Source organism: Orcinus orca, chromosome 10 (genome assembly GCF_937001465.1).
Source record: "Orcinus orca chromosome 10, mOrcOrc1.1, whole genome shotgun sequence".
NCBI lineage: Eukaryota > Metazoa > Chordata > Mammalia > Artiodactyla > Delphinidae > Orcinus > Orcinus orca.
Genome location: NC_064568.1, coordinates 74,509,079 through 74,525,395, shown reverse-complemented (window position 1 = coordinate 74,525,395; position 16,317 = coordinate 74,509,079). Strand labels below are relative to the sequence as shown.

The 16,317-nt window shown below is 48.3% G+C and overlaps 1 long non-coding RNA gene across 1 annotated transcript in view; it reads right to left on the bottom strand.

The window, feature by feature from the left end:
- Positions 1–332: 332 nt before the first annotated feature.
- The window catches only part of LOC117200595 (uncharacterized), a 66,159-nt gene continuing 50,174 nt past the window's right edge, over positions 333–16,317 (bottom strand). Inside the window, exon 4 of the long non-coding RNA XR_004482197.2 lies at positions 333–507. This is a non-coding gene — a long non-coding RNA (uncharacterized LOC117200595). The remainder of the gene's footprint in view (positions 508–16,317) is intronic.

Below are 16,317 nucleotides of genomic sequence, written 5' to 3'. Positions count from 1 at the left end.
CCGTGCGCCACAACTACTGACTGAGCCTGCGCTCTAGAGCCTGCGAGCCACAACTACCGAGCCCGCGTGCCACAACTACTGAAGCTCGTGAGCCTGGAGCCCGTGCTCCACAACAAGAGAAGCCACCACAATGAAGAGTACCGCGCACCGCAATGAAGAGTAGCTCCCGCTCACCGCAACTAGAGAAAGCCTGCGTGCAGCAATGAAGACCCAACACAGCCATAAATAAATAAATAAATTTTATTTTTAAAAAAGCCATCAGATCCTCAGATTCTTCCCCTACCCCATACAGCCAGGCAAAAGCTAGAGGCTATTCGCTGGTGAGGGGAAAGCAGAGGGTCTCTGACAAGGAAACCCCAGGACACTGAAGGAAGGAGTATCTCATTGAAAATGTTCACATAGTGGATGCTGAGACCTGGGTCCTCTTACCCCCTGGAATCTCAGAACACTGGCCATTGTCCTCCAGGCTGGAACCTAGAGGGTGCATCTCTGAGGAATCTGACCAATCTGAAAGGAAGAAAAGACCAAAGATACTAATACTGGGGGCTTGAAAATGAAATATTCCAGCCAGATCACCCTCGCATGAGGCTCACAGACAAGGCACACACACTTGTGCACACACGCGCACACACACAGCTTCCCACCAGCTTTTCAGATCCCCACATTTAAAAATAAGCAAACAACCAAGGCTTATGAGACATCTGAGGCTTCTAACACGAAAGGCAGAGCAAAACAAAACAAAACAAAAATTGACTTGGGGGACTTCCCTGGTGGTGCTGTGGTTAAGAATCCGCCTGCCAATGTAGGGACACGGGTTCAATCCCTGGTCTCGGAAGATCCCACATGCCACAAAGCAACTAAGCCCATGCACCACAACTACTGAGCCTGCGCTCTAGAGCCCGTGCTCTGCAACAAGAGAAGCCACCGCAATGAGAAGCCCGCACACCATAACGAAGAGTAGCCCCCGCTCGCCACACTAGAGAAAGTCTGCGTGCAGCAAAGAAGACCCAATGCCACCAAAAATAAACAAATAAATAAAATTGATTCTTTAAAAAAAAAAGTGACTTGGAGGAAGCCAAGATCACGTACCAAGAAGAAAGCTTAAAAATGACAACATATTATTATATCCTGAGCATGATAAGGAAAAATATTGCAAAAATGCAACAAAAGGGCTTCCCTGGTGGCACAGTGGTTGAGAGTCTGCCTGCCGATGCAGGGGACATGGGTTCGTGCCCCGGTATGGGAAGATCCCACATGCCACGGAGCAGCTGGCTCCGTGAGCCATGGCCACTGAGCCTGCGCGTCCAGAGCCTGTGCTCCGCAAGGGAGAGGCCACAACAGTGAGAGGCCCGCGTACAGCAAAAAAAAAAAAAAAAAAAAAGCAACAAAAGTCTAATAGTATTTTCTAAAAAGGGAACAAGAGAGAGAGCTTAAAAATCAAACATGTCAGCAGAAATAAAAACAACTCAGTAGAAGTTTGGAAGATAACGCTGAGGAAATGATCATAAAGTGGAGGGAAGATAACAAAAGGATGGAAATTTTTGAACGACTGTACAATAAAACCGGAAGACCAGTTCAGGCAATAGTAACCAAGTAACAGGAGAACATCCAAATAGTTGGAGAAACAGAGAAACTAAGGGAAAGACACCATCAATGACATAATCTAAAAAAGAACTGAAGAACTTCTGAGATCCCAGTGCAATGGATAATTTTTTTTAATTTATTTATTTTTGGCTGCATTGGGTCTTCATTGCTGCGCGGGGCCTTTCTCTAGTTGCAGTGAGCAGGGGCTACTCTTCGTTGTGGTGCGCAGGCTTCTCATACCGGTGGCTTCTCTTGTTGCAGAGCATGGGCTCTAGGCACACGGACTCAGTAGTTGTGGCTCGCAGGCTCAGCAGTTGTGGCTCACGGGCTTAGTTGCTCTGGGGCATGTGGGATCTTCCCGGACCAGGGCTCGAACCCGTGTCCCCTGCATTGGCAGGCAGATTCTTAACCACAGCAACACCAGGGAAGTCCCTGGATAATCATTTTTAAAAGTATTGTTTTTTCAATTTCTAATTGTTCATTACGAATATATAGGAATACAATTGATTTTTTAATCTCTACCTTGCATCTTGCAACCTTACTAAATCCATTTATTAGTTCTAGTAGCTTCTTTGTATATTCCATCAGATTTTCTACATGGATAATCATGGTGTCAGCAAATAATGACAATTTTACTTCTTTCTTTTCCGTCTGAATGCTTTGTATTTATTTTTCTTGCCTTGTTGCACTGTTAGAACCTCTGGTACAATGTTGAATAGAAACAGTAAGAATAAACGTCCTTGTCTTGTTCCTGATCTTAGAGGGAGAACATTCAATCATTCACCATCACCGTTTTTTTGTAGAGGTTCTTTATCAGGTTGTGGAAGTTCCTTTCTACTCCTGATTTGTGGAAATTCTTTTATCAGGAATGGATATTGAATCTTGTCAAATGCTTCTTCTACATCTATTAAGATGAACATTTTTTTCTTTTTTAATTAGGTAGTATGATGAATTATGTTGATTGATTTTTTTTTTTAATGTTACCAACCTTCATTCCTAGGATAAATCCCACTTGGGCATGATGTGTCATCATAGAGATAGAGATAAAGATAGAGTTAGATTTGATTTACAAAAATTTTGTTGGGAATTTCTGCATCAATGCCCATGAGGGATATTGATCTATAGTTTTTCATTCTTGTAATATCTTTATCTGGTTTTGGTATCAGAGTAATGTTGGCCTCATACAATGAGTTGAGATTTCCCTCCTTTATAATTTTCTAGAAAATTTGTATAGAATTGATATTTTTTTCTTCCTTAAATGTTAAGCAAAGTTCATTAGTAAAGCTATCCAGGCCTGGAGTTTTCTTTGTGGGAAGGCTTTTAACTACAAATCCGATTTTTTTAAAATTGATATAGGTCTATTCAGGTTATCTATTTCTTTTCGAGTAAATTTCTACAGTTTGTGTCTTTCAAGGAATTTGTTTATTTCATCTAAGTTATGGGAATTATTAGAGTAAAATTATTTATAATAGTTTCTTATTATCTTTTAAGTATCTGTATAATCTATAGTGAAGTCACCACTTTCATTCTTTTTAAAAAAATAAATTTATTTATTTATGGCTGTGTTGGGTCTTTGTTGCTGCGTGTGGGCTTTCTCTAATTGCGTTGAGCGGGGGTGGGGGGGCTACTCTTCACTGCAGTGTGCGGGCTTCTTATTGCAGTGGCTTCTCTTGTTGTGGAGCATGGGTTCCAGGTGCACAGGCTTCAGTAGTTGTGGCACGTGGTCTCAGTAGTTGTGGCTCACGGGCTCTAGAGTGCGCAGACTCAGTAGTTGTGGCACACAGGCTTAGTTGCTCTGCGGCATGTGGGATCTTCCTGGACCAGGGCTCAAACCCATGTCCCCTGCATTGGCAGGCGGATTCTTAACCACTTCGCCACCCAGGAAGTCCCACCACTTTCATTCTTGATACTGATAATTTGTGTCTTCTTTTTTTCCTGATCAATCTGGCTAGATGTTTATTAATTTTATTGATCTTAAAAGACAGTTTTTGGTTTCATTGATCTTCTCTAATATTTTTCTGTTTCTACTTCATTAATTTTTCTCTGATCTTTATTATTTCCTTTCTTCTGCTTATTTTGTGTTTAATTTGCTCTAGTTAAAAGTTTTTAGATTCGGGAATTCCCTCGCTGTCCAGTGGTTAGGACTCAGTGCTTTCACTGCCGTGGCCCGGGTTCCATCCCTGGAGGTTCAATCCCTGGTCTGGGAACTAAGATCCCACAAGCTGTGAGTCACAGCCAAAAATAAAAATAAAAGTTTTTAAATTCATTAAAAAATTTTAAACTGTAAAACAAAAATAACACAGGAACAATTTTTCATCTATTTTGTGCTCTGGAATAAACTTTCCATTTCAAAAGCTCTCAGTTGGTATGAAAACACATCCAATCATTCATTCAGCAAATATTGAGCACCTGTAAGTGTTGGACACTATTCTAGGCACTGGAGGTAGAATAGCAAATAAAACAAAGTTAACGCCCTCACTGAGCTGACTTCTAGTTGAAGGACATAAGGAGATAAATAAGTAGGCAGATACATGTATAAGACGTCAGGTAGTAATAAATGCTATACAGAAAAATAAAGCAAGGTAAGAGGGGATAGAAACTGAGCAGGCTGGGTGGGACTATTTCTATTTCAAACCGGCTCAGCAAAGGGCTGAGCAAAGGGCTGGCTCTGAACAGAGACCTTGAGGAACTATGGGAGAAGGCCATAAAATGTCTGAGAGAGCAGCAAGCACAAAGTACCTAAAGTACTTGTTTATCTGAGGAAAAGTGAGAATGTCTAAATGGCAGGCGAGAGAGGAAGCTAGGGGTCAGAACATGTAAAGTCTAATAGGTGCTGTAGTAACTTCGAAGGGCAGGCACCTTCTTTCCAGGCACCTTTTCTGAGTGCGGTAGGGAGAATTCTGAGATGGCCTCCCAGGATTCCTCACCCACTGTGTACACTCCCAAGACTGTGAATATGACAGCTTTCACTCCTGTGATTAGGTTATATTATATGGCACAGTTGATTCTAGAAATGAGAGACTGTCCCAATGGGTCAGACCTAGTCACGTGAACCTTTTTTTATTTTATTTTTTATTGGAGTACAGTTGTTTTAAAATGTTGTGTTAGTTTCTGCTGTACAGCAAAGTGAATCAGTTATACATATACATATATCCACTCTTTTTTATTCTTTTCCCATAGAGGTCATTACAGAGTATTGAGTAGAGTTCCCTGTGCTATACAGTAGGTTCTTATTAGTTATCTATTTTATATATAGTAGTGTGCATATGTCAATCCAATTCTCCCAATTTATCCCTCCTCCCCCTTTCCCCCTTGGTAACCATACGTATGATTTCTACATCTGTGGTTCTATTTCTGTTTTGTAAATAGGATCATTTGTAGCATTTTTTTTAGATCCCACATATAAGCGATATCATATGATATTTGTCTTTCTCTGTCTGACTTACTTCACTCAGTGTGAACATGAACCTTTTAAAAGTAGAGTTTTCTCAACAATGAAAAACATACAGCCAATTCAAAAATGGGCAAAAGACCTAAAGAGACATTTCTCCAAAGATACACAAATGACCTATAAGCATATGAAAAGATGCTTAACACCACTATTCATTAGGGAAATGTAAATCAAAACTACAGTGAGATACCACTATACATCCATTAGGATGGCTATTCAAAGAAAAAAAAAAAAAACAGAAAATAAAAAGTGTTTGTGAGGGATGTAGAGAAATTGGAACACTTGTGCACTGTTGGTGGGAATGTAAAATGCTACAGCCACTGTGGAACACTGTATGGAGGTCTTCAAAAAATTAAAAAGAGAATTATTATATGATCCAGCAATTCTACTTCTGGGCATACACCCAAAAGAATTGAAAGCAGGATCTCAAAGAGATATTTGTACACCCATGGTTACAGCAGCATTATTCATAAGAGCTAAAACATGGAAGTAACCGAAGTGTCCATCAATAGATGAGTAAATAAGCAAAATGTGGTCTATACATACAACGCAATATCACTCAGCATATCAAAATTCTTTAATATGCTACAACATGGGTGCATCTTGAGGACATTATGCTAAGACACAAAAAGACAAGTACTATATGATTCCGCTTACATGAAGTACTTAGTGTAGTCAAAATCACAGAGACGAAAAGTAGAATGGTAGCGGCCAAGGGGCCAGGGTGATGGGAGGATGGGGAGTTATTGTTTAATGGGGATACAGTTTCAGTTTTACAAGATGAAAGAATTCTGGAACCGTATGGTGATGATGTTTGCACAACATTATGACTGTATTTAATACAGCTGAACTGTACACTTAAAAATGGTTAAGATGGTAAATTTTATGTTACGTGTCTTTTACCACAATAAAAAAAAATTGGAGGGCTTCCCTGGTGGCGCAGTGGTTGAGAGTCCGCCTGCCGATGCAGGGGACACGGGTTCGTGCCCTGGTCCGGGAAGATCCCACATGCCGCGGAGCGGCTGGGCCCGCGAGCCATGGCCGCTGAGCCTGTGCGTCCGGAGCCTGTGCTGCACAACGGGAGAGGCCACAGCAGTGAGAGGCCCGCGTACCGCAAAAAAAAAAAAAAAAAGGAGAAAAAAACAGCAGAGTTTTCTTTGGCTGGTCAAAGAAGAAGTCAGAGATTTAAAGCATGATGCGTTGATGTTCCACTGCTGGCTTCAGTATGGAGGGGACTGTGTGGCAAGGTATACAGGCAGCCTTTAGGAGCTGCAAGCAGCCAGCCCTGGCTGACAGCCAGCAAGGAAATGGAATCTGAATCCTACAGTCACAAAGAACCAAATTCTGCCAACAATAAGAATGAGCTTGGAAGTGGATTTTTTCCCCCCAGAGCCTCCAGATAAAATCTCAGTCCGGCCAACACCTTGATTTCGAACTTGTGATACCCTAATCAGAGAACCCAGCCATCCATGCCAGACTTCTGACTTACAGAACTGTGAGCTAATAAATGGATGTTGCTTTGAGGTGCTAAATTGGTGGTCATTTATTATACCACAACAGACACCTAATACACTCAGTATGATGGGAAGCCATAGGTACATGTAGCCTTTTTTATGAGTCTTACTTTGTCACCCCAATTAGATAATAAGCTCCCTGAAGGCATAAACCCAACAGTCTCTGTGTGTCTCTGTGTCCTTCCACAAGACTGACCAGTTGCCACATGAACACCCAGGAACTATTCCACAAATGGGTAAAACATTTTGATCAAAGGCAAGCTACTTGGGAAAGCTGCCTAGGCTCTTGTACTAACCACTTTGGAGGACTGCTGATATATGTGTAAGCTCTTTAAGAAAAAGTTGCCCATTGTATACGTATGTTTTGCCCTCTTCTGGGGGGAATGACATCTTCAAATGCAACATGCTGAAATAGAACTCACCTACCGTCCAAACACAGCTCCACCAGACCTTCCCTTCCACTGCCAGTAACACCACCATCGCCCAGGTACCCAAGCTCTGAACCTTAAACTCACACTCAATTCCTGCCTCTCCCATCCACCCCATAGTTGGAGTCCTAGAAATTCATTTTCCAAAATGCCTCTCCGTAAGTCCCAGCCATCATGTTCCCACCACTGTCAGCCTAACTGAGGCTTCTTCTGCTCTCACCAGCATGAGGGCAAGGGCTCCCAAAGAGCTTCACCATTCCCTCTTCCCTGCCTGAAATCCTCCTTGGTCCACCACCTGGCTAACCCCCTAAGATAACACTTGGCAATTTAAGCTCTTTCTCTAAGACGTCCATAGGCTCCTCACTGGTCACTTAGGTGAGCTGGTTGCCCCACACCAGGCTATGAGCATCTTGAGGGCAAGGGCCATGTGTTGAGCTTCTTTGTAGCATCATTGATATCCCATGCCTGTATGAAGCTATTGATGATAATGGTCATGACCATGGGAATTTGGAGGCTTCCTTTTCTTCTAGGTCAGAGAAGACCAGCCTGGGCTCTCATTCTCCCACGCTCTAAAGACTTAATCAGAAGCAGGAGAAAGCTGTGAAGCGTGTCTATTCTTCTCTATAAACCTACTACCCCCAACCCCTCCCCGCCCCTTGGAATCCTGGCCAGCATGCACCTCCCACCCGAGTTACTCCTTTATCTATATCAGCTGTCAGATCTTTTGTTCACAATAAAGGGGTTCCCTTCCCGAGGGTATATGCAATTTAACATGGAGATAGTCTTAAAGGAAGCAAATGTTAATGGTAGGGGTTCAAGTATCAGCTGGTGGGTGGATTGAGATGTTTGGACCGGGACATAGAGTTTTACTCCAGCATCCAAAAACACACCCCCACCCGTGCAGCAGGACTGATGTCAATAAAAGAATAGCATTGAACACGCATACCCTCCCCCCACAGCTGGGAACAGAACAAGAATCCAGGAAATGGGCAGGATCCAGAGCAGGCTGCTGTTAAGAATCCCCAGTGAGGAGATGCAGAGAAAATGTGTGAGATGTCGAATGCCCAAAATAAAAAAAAAGTTCCTCCCATCCACCCCACCTGAGACCCTTTTCCTACACCCCCAAAGGTCAGGCTGGGTTGGAGGGTTGGTCACTCAGTCAAGAAGTGCAGGGAAGGCTGCTATGACTTTGGTCGTTTCCATGCCCCCAACCTTATTACCAACTCCAAAGAGAATGGACCCCCTTTCCACAAGTCCAACCCACCCCAGGAGTGAATGATGGAGAAGGCATCTTCTAGATCCATCACACTCTCCCTATTCCATCTGTCCCATTCCCCTGATTGAAGCCCAGAGAAGGGGACCCCTTTGCAATCCTTGCTTCCCTGTGATTATAGCCCACAGCTCAGGGCCTAGAGAGGGGCAGGCTCTATGTGTGTGCGCAGGCGCGGGGCGGGGTGGGCGGAGGGGAGACCCGGGAAGATGAGAGGCGCAACGCAAGAGGAGGAAGGGAGGAAGATGTGCACAGCTTTGGGGGGGGGGGGGTGCTGGCCCTCTGGCATCCTGGAGGAGTCTTCCTCCTTAATTGCTTGAGTTCTACAGCTGTCATGGCTAACGAGAAATTAAAAAGCACCCTGACCCCTGACCCCGCCCCTGCCCCCGTCCTCACAAGTGCTTTCTCAGCACGTTGCCCTGGGAGAAGCACCCAGCGGAGGATGCTACAGAGACCTGACCCGGGGATGCCTTGGGCTGACGGCTCTCCGCTCCCGAGGCGGGAGGCAGGAGGCCACAGCAGGGAGGGGAGGTGGGAGTGGGTCCCCAGCTTCTCCACTCAGGCTCTGGTTTCCTGGACGGCCCTGATTATATCTCCTGCTTCATAATCTCCACAGCTCTTCTGGGACTTGTCAGACCTCAGGCCCAGATTTGGGGTTTGGGAAATAGGGTCCCTGGAACTGCACTTTGAAGATCTAGACTCAGCTGGCCTGGGCACAGTGAGCAATTCTATAAAATGGAGGGAAATGAAGAAAAGACGGGTCAGAAACCACAGCAAGAAGGATCTCAGCTAGCACAGGGAAGAACTTCCCAGCTGTCTCTCACACTGCACCCAGAGAAACAGTCTCCTCTCTAAAGATAAGAAGCCTCTGCTTAGCATCGCCCATGGGAGTCTGCATGATCTGGTGGGTGCCTGCCTCCTCTCCCCACCCCCATCCAGAACTAAAGGCCGGACACTAACTTATTTGCTCTCAGAATGGAATTCCAACACCTACAGATTTGAGACCATCAACGTAGCTCCTGCCACCCACCCTTCCCCCTCCTCCCCCCAAGGACCACTGAATTTTCACAAGCCAAACGCTATGTTCTAATGTCTTCCCTTCCCATTTTTCACCTGCACTGCCCCCCACAGTTCTGCACAGTACAGTTAAATAGTGGCATCGTGCACCCAGATTACCCGTCGTGTACCCAGTGGATCCTAGTTCTTTCACTTTAAATAGTAACACTGCAATCTGCAACGAACGTCTCCGCAGCTCACTTAATCAAGTGAATAGATTTCCGAATACATTTTTTTTGAATCAATGGGGTGACATTTTGCACTATTTTATTTTATTTTTTGACAAAGAGTTCTTTTTTCTTCTTTAAAAAAAATTTTTTTTATTTGGGTATAGTTGTCTTACAATGTTGTGTTAGTTTCTACTGTACAGCAAAGTGGAGTTCCCTGTGCTATACAGCAGGTTCTTACTAGTTATCGATTTTATACATATTAGTGTATATATGTCAGTCCCAATCTCCCAGTTCATCTCACCCCCCCATACACTGATTCCCGAATACATCTGCTATTGTTCTTTCAAACTTGTGTAGATACTGTGGAGATTAATGACAGGCGATGTCATTTCAAATTGTTCCTAACTTCATCATAGATTGTTGCCTTCACAGATTTTCTCAAATGATGGATACCTTTCATACAGCAACTGTCCTTTGGAGTTCTGGGGTGTTTTGAAGGGTTTTTTTGGTGTTAAAATCGGGTTTTCCAGCTCAGGATGGTTGGGGATCTGCACACGAAGTCAACCAATGATCGCTGCACATGTGCGATCCCCAATCACATTAGTATTCCATTCTGGCAAATGTTACATAAGTCCGTTTTTACGTAAGTCAGAATCCGTTCAAATCAGGAGATAAATGAAGCAGGTATCTGCTTGGCAGCAATGTAAACACGGGAAAAGACGGAAACCTGCCTAGTGAGGGTGTCACAGCTCACCTTGCCCGTGAACAAGGGTTACTTCAGAGCGAAGGAGCAGAGAGCGTGACACACGTGTTTACACCCTGTCAGCCAGGGCTCTCTCTTGCCAAGGCTGCTGGAAAAGCTTGACTCAGGCTGAGTTTACATAAGTCAGCCTTACGTAAGTGTATACCTATAAAGACGCTGGAAGGTACAAGGAGAAATGTAAATAGCCGGGATTATGGGTGTGAGTTTAGTTTGGGGGACCTGATATTACGAGACCACTTTAAAAATGATGCAAGCATGCTCAAGATGAAGCTTGGGCAGAATGCCTACTATGCGTCCAGCCCTGTGGAGGGGTTGTCAGGTAATTAAGAGATGTTATGAGACGGTCCCTGCCTTAATGAAGCCTATAATCAAGTTATGGAAAGCGCTAGAATCCACTAAAGCAGGCTTCCATCTCCCTCCCACTTGGCTGGCCCCGGGGCTCTGGCCACTGTCTGCTCACTCTTAATACCCCTTCCCCTCCCCCACATTACTCCCTAGCCAAGCTCTCCCCTCATCCTGTCCCCCAGCTTGTTCCCACAGAGGAGGAAACCTCTCCATGTACGGGACATTCCTTGGCATGTCACTGATATTCACAGCTATGACAATGTCAAAAGGCACACACCCCCCCACGCCCGCCTCCCTCAGCTGCCTTTCTTGCCTCCCCAGTATCGTTGGGGGGACTCCAGTGTTCCTGCCTTCTCTCTGTCCCCAGCCTCCTCCCTAAACGCAGCTCAGGGGGACTCAGGATGGGGATGAGGGAGGGAGGGGCAGATAGGCCTCCACCATCTGCATGTTCTCAGCAATCAAATCGTCCTCCCCCGACGCCTGTCCAGGGCTGGAGTCGGGGGGTGGGCGAGTGCTGAGTCAGGATATTCCTCACATTCCCTCCCTTCTCCTGTGGCCCGAATGCCGCAAACCCTGCCTCCGAGTGACCAGCCTCAGCTGAGTGTCTGCTCCTGGGCACTGACCCCAGCCTCAGACCAGCCCTCGTCCCTCACACCCCGAGGGGGAGGCCACAGGAGGGAGATCATGCTGCCTGCTCTCCTCTGGCCCCCTGCTGGGAAGAGGTTGGGGACCACGCTTCTGCCTCCTGCTGCTCCCATTTCCTTCCCTCACCCCTGGCTCCGTCTCCCCCACCTGGCCCTACTCACAAAATCTGCTGCCACTGATCGGGAAAGGACAGCGAAGGTGGTGGAGAATGAGAAGCGAGGCACACAGCCAGTGGGGCACCACACGGGGCATGGTCCCCTCTTGAGTGCAATGTCTGGAGAGCCTCTGGTGTGCAGAAGCAAACCTGAGGGAAGCCCTGGGAAAGGCTTCCAACTCCAGGGAGCCCCCAGTCTGAAGGGAGGCCCTGCTTGTCCTCAGGGAGCCCAGAGTCTGATGAGGGAGACTCCCCACAAAGAGTGGGCAAGGGAGGAAGGAGGCTGTGCTCTCTAGCTAACTTATACTAACATATAAAGACTCAGAAGTTCAAGGGCAAAGCTATGTGAGTGAGCCTGGAAGGTGCAAGAAGCACAGGAACCATCAGCAGGTAAAACTGGTCTAGACAGGAAAGGAAGGCTTCCTGGAGGAAGAGACTTTATGGGACAGAGAACATTTCTGGAGACTCAGAAATGAGCAAGGAGGACAAGGTGAGTGGGAGGGCCCAGGACAGAGAGAAGGTCTCCCTAGGGCAGCAGAGCCTGGGAATGGGCACTGGACAGGGATCAGGATCCCAGGCTCCTTTTCAGGTGGCAGCGGCCAAGGCCCTGCCCCTCTCGGGCCACAGATGCCTCCTCAGCACAATGTGGAGCTCGGCCACAGGACTCCGAGGGCACCTCCAACAGGATGTGTGTCAGGCCCTCCTGCTCAGCTCAGTGCTCTGCTGTCAAACAAAGGACCTGCATTTTCATTTTCACTGGACCCACAGATTATATTCCCAGTCTTGCCCCCCAGCCCAGAAGGTCTATTTTCTTCCCTGTGTCTTCTCCTCTGGAGAAGCCCTGGTGGGGGGGAGAGCAGGAGGGCGGTCTGAGGGGCTTGGCTTCCTGGCTCCTACAGGCTACGTGCAGGGAGGAGGTGGGCCCTGCTGAGGCTCCTGGCACATGCAGGCCCCAGGCCTGACCCTTGGCAGCCGGCAGCAGCCCATTCAGCCCACAAATGGCCTCATCCCTCGGAGGGCCCAGCAGGATCATTTCACAACGTGTGTGCTCGATGGAGCCTGTTCTTGGAAAGCTGGGGACGGGACAGCTCAGTCCTGGGTGTGGGAAAGGCCTAGGCCCCTAGGGTCTGCGCTTGAACAATAAACAACCGAGGGCCCACTTGTGTAGGAGGGGGAGTGGGGACAGGGTTTAGCCAGTGCTCTGTGGCTGGGGGGAGACAAGGGTCCCTCCAAGAGCTTACCACACAGCCTTCCCCGCTCAAGGGGAATACTCCAATCAGAGGAGGGGCACGGGAGGAGGCTGGGATTCGAGGGTGTGAGGCAGAGGCATGCAGGGTGGCAGGGGAGGATGTCATAGCCCAGCAGGCTGAGAGGGCTCAGGGCAGGGCCCGTCACAGTGCCCGGTTCCCATGGACACGCCATATGGGTTTGGGAGGTGAGGATTCAGAATTACAGTCAGAGGCAGTAGGTGCCCCGTCCTTGCACAGCTGGCATCTGGCCACCTGAGCTGGGACAGAGAAGCAAGAGAAAAGCCCAGACCATAGGAGGGTTCAATTTGCAGGGTACAGACTATGTCCTGAGTCCACCAAGAAGTAGGGCACAGGGGCTTCCCTGGTGGCGCAGTGGTTAAGAATCCGCCTGCCAATGCAGGGGACACGGGTTCGAGCCATGGTCCGGGAAGATCCCACACACCGCAGAGCAACTAAGCCCGTGCACCACAACTACTGAGCCTGCGCTCTAGAGCCCACGAGCCACAACTACTGAAGCCCGCACGCCTAGAGCCCGTGCTCTGCAACAAGAGAAGCGACCGCAATGAGAAGCTCGTGCACCACAACAAAGAGTAGCCCCCGCCCGCCACAACCAGAGAAAGCCCGCGCGCAGCAACAAAGACCCAACGCAGCCATAAATAAATAAATAAATTTATCTTAAAAAGAAAAGAAAGAAAAAAGAAATAGGGCACAGAAGCTGAGCAGGACGGGGTGGGGGGCAGGGGCAGGCATTTTCAGAGAAGGCTTCCTGGAGAGGGGACTTGAAACAAACCTCTTTATGACAAAGGAGAAAGAGTGAGGCTTTGCACGGAACAGGGCTGAGGGTGTCCTGATGGAGAGAACAGCCTCTACAAAGGCCTAGAAGTGCCTGGGAAATGAAGATTACCCCACCTCACCCCCTTTGGGTGAAAGAGGGGGAGGAGCTGTGCTGATCCATGGGAAAAATCCCCAGATGACGGGTCAGGGCCAATCCGCCTTTGATGTGCCAGTTCAAATAACTGAGGCCTGGATGCTTCTAATAGGCAGGGGCCAGGCCAGCCGTGTGGGGGGGCTGCTGGAGGAGGGGACTTAGCACTGTGACTGTCATAGCTCAATAAATGTCTTAATGAATGCACTGATTGAATGATTGATTGATTGATAGGGCGGTGCTTTTCTGAGAGACTGGCAAATGCAGCCTCTGGGCTCAGCCCCCGTCTGATGCCTCCATGGGGTTTATAAATACACCGCAGATTTCACCCATGGACTAGTGCCCCTCCAGGCTGCCTCCTCGGCTCTCCTGGCTCCTCTGCCTCTACTCAAAGACCTTAGCCTCTAAAACAATACAAAATTATCAAAAAGGATTTTCATGTACAGATAAAATTCAAGTACGTATAATAGCAACTGCAATAATAATTAACATTTAGTGATCATTTACTGCATGCCAGGCTCTGTGCCAGTTGCTTTATATGTCTAATCTCATAAATCTCAGAACAGCCCTTCTAAGTAAACACTACTAGATGCACAAAAATTGTGTGTTCAAGAGAAATGTTTTTAACTTTATTTTGGTTCTCTGACACACATTTTAACATCTCTGAAATCAGGATGCGCCTTGCAGTCAATAACAAGAAGTCACTGTGTCAGAGTTTAATTAGCAGTATTCTTTCTTCTTAATAGTACGTCATTTGTTTGTTTTGCTTTTGATGAAATATAGTTGACTACGTCCATGGCCTACATAACTGACCACCTGCACCTTTTAATCAATAGTGGATGAGAGACAGTTCTTGTTTCTCTGTTTCCAAGTCTGTTCCTGGGGGTGGAGGTTGTGTCTCAACCCATCAGCCTGGGGGCTGCCTGAGAACAGGCTGTCTTCTCTCCCCAGAGCTCCCAGCAGCCCCCAGCCCAGCACCCCCAGCTAGGGAGGCCCACTAGACACGAGGGGATGAGGGGGCACGGAGTACCCTGGACCTTCCAAACAAACCCTTTTTAGGGAGCACAGAAAGAAGAGTGCTGGGAAGCTGATCTCAGCAGATCCCCGGAGGAATGGAGGTCAAAGGGAAGGAACAGGATTGCCCCACACTTCTCCAGGAAGCTCTAGGCCATTGGAAACAGCGTAGGCCAGCACTAGGCCACCCAGACCAGGAGCCACTTGCAAACGCTGGGCCTGGCCTCCTCCAGCACTTGCTACGCTTACCTGCCAAAGTGTGTTCCCCTTGGCCTGCCCCTCTGCCCTCAGGCCGGGCCCAGGAGACAGGCAAGAGCAAGTGAGGGAGGAACCAGCCTCATCGGAGAGCCGAGGAAACTGAGACCCGAGGGCCCCTGACCTGGCTCTGCCCCAGCAGAGGTGCTGAGCTGGGTGCCCATGCCCACCCTCCAGGCTCCCCTCAGATGGGGGATCTCCGGGAGTCAAGGGGCGAGGGGAAGGGAGAAGTGTCTCTTGCCAGGGACTCTCCCACTTGGTCAGAACATTGCCACCACCTCCTCCTCCTTCCCTCTTTTCCCAGGACTCCTCCCCTCAGCGGCCCGTTCCTCTCCGTCCTCCACTTCCCGGAAGCGCCATCCTGGGATGCTGGTGGCCCCCAGAGGCCCACTGACCACTCAGTCAGGTGCCCAAGCCCTGCCTGGTTGGTGGGGGAGGGGGAAAGGGGTAGAGAAACCATTACTTGTTCCCTCCCCTCCAGACCTGGGGGCGGAGGCCTCAATCTGCAGCAGGGCTGGAGGATTAGGTCTTTAATGAGGACCAGGGACTTACGGGGTTAGGGAGGGGGCTTTCATCCCGGCCTGGGTCAGGGAGGGAGCCCAGTGTCCCGTGCTGGGCTTCCCAAGCCCCCTCTTTCAGCACCGCCTCCCTACTCCCCTGTCTTTGGAGGCTCACGGTTGGGTCCTGCTGGGGTGCATGTGGGAGGCCAAATAATGGCTGCCCCTCCTGTCCATGGCCCACCAGGACTCTGCAGTCAGAGCCTACCAGAGCCACACACGCTCAGAATCCCCGCTCACAGCTGTGGGCCTTCAGGACAGAGCCCATGCCTCCTGCCTGTCTTCTACCACGCACCCCTGCAGGTGGATGTCAGAGGCTCCTTCCCTTCTCTCCGCGTCTCCTGGCCATGGGCCATGGACCCAGTAAATGACCTCTGGAAAAGGGGTGGGGGTGGGAGGTGCACAGACACCGAGACCCACTGTGACTACTGCCTGGGGTGACACTGAGCTGAGCCCCACGTGCAAGTGGAGGTGGTAAAAGGGGAGCAGGTGGGGGGTTAGGCCGGGGACTGAGCAGTCGGGTCCCAAGACTAAAGCTTGGGGAACTGGGGCTGGGATCCCTCGGACTGAGTGCATAGTGACCCCATTTCTCAGGGAGAAAATGGCCCCCGGGGATGGAGAGGGCAAGGCCTACTTACCGGGGCTGGACCCCAGGGAGAGAATCTCAAGGCCCTTAGGGATGCGAGGAGCCTCGGAGCTCAGTACACACCCCTGCTTTCTTTTTTTTTTTACAATTTGAAAATTTTTTATTTATTTTTTTTATTTTTATTTTTTTTACATCTTTATTGGAGTATAATTGCTTTACAATGGTGTGTTAGTTTCTGCTTTATAACAAAGTGAATCAGTTATACATATGTTCCCGTATCTCTTCCCTCTTGCGTCTCCCTCCCTCCCACCCTCCCTATCCCACCCCTCTAGGTGGTCACAAAGCACCGA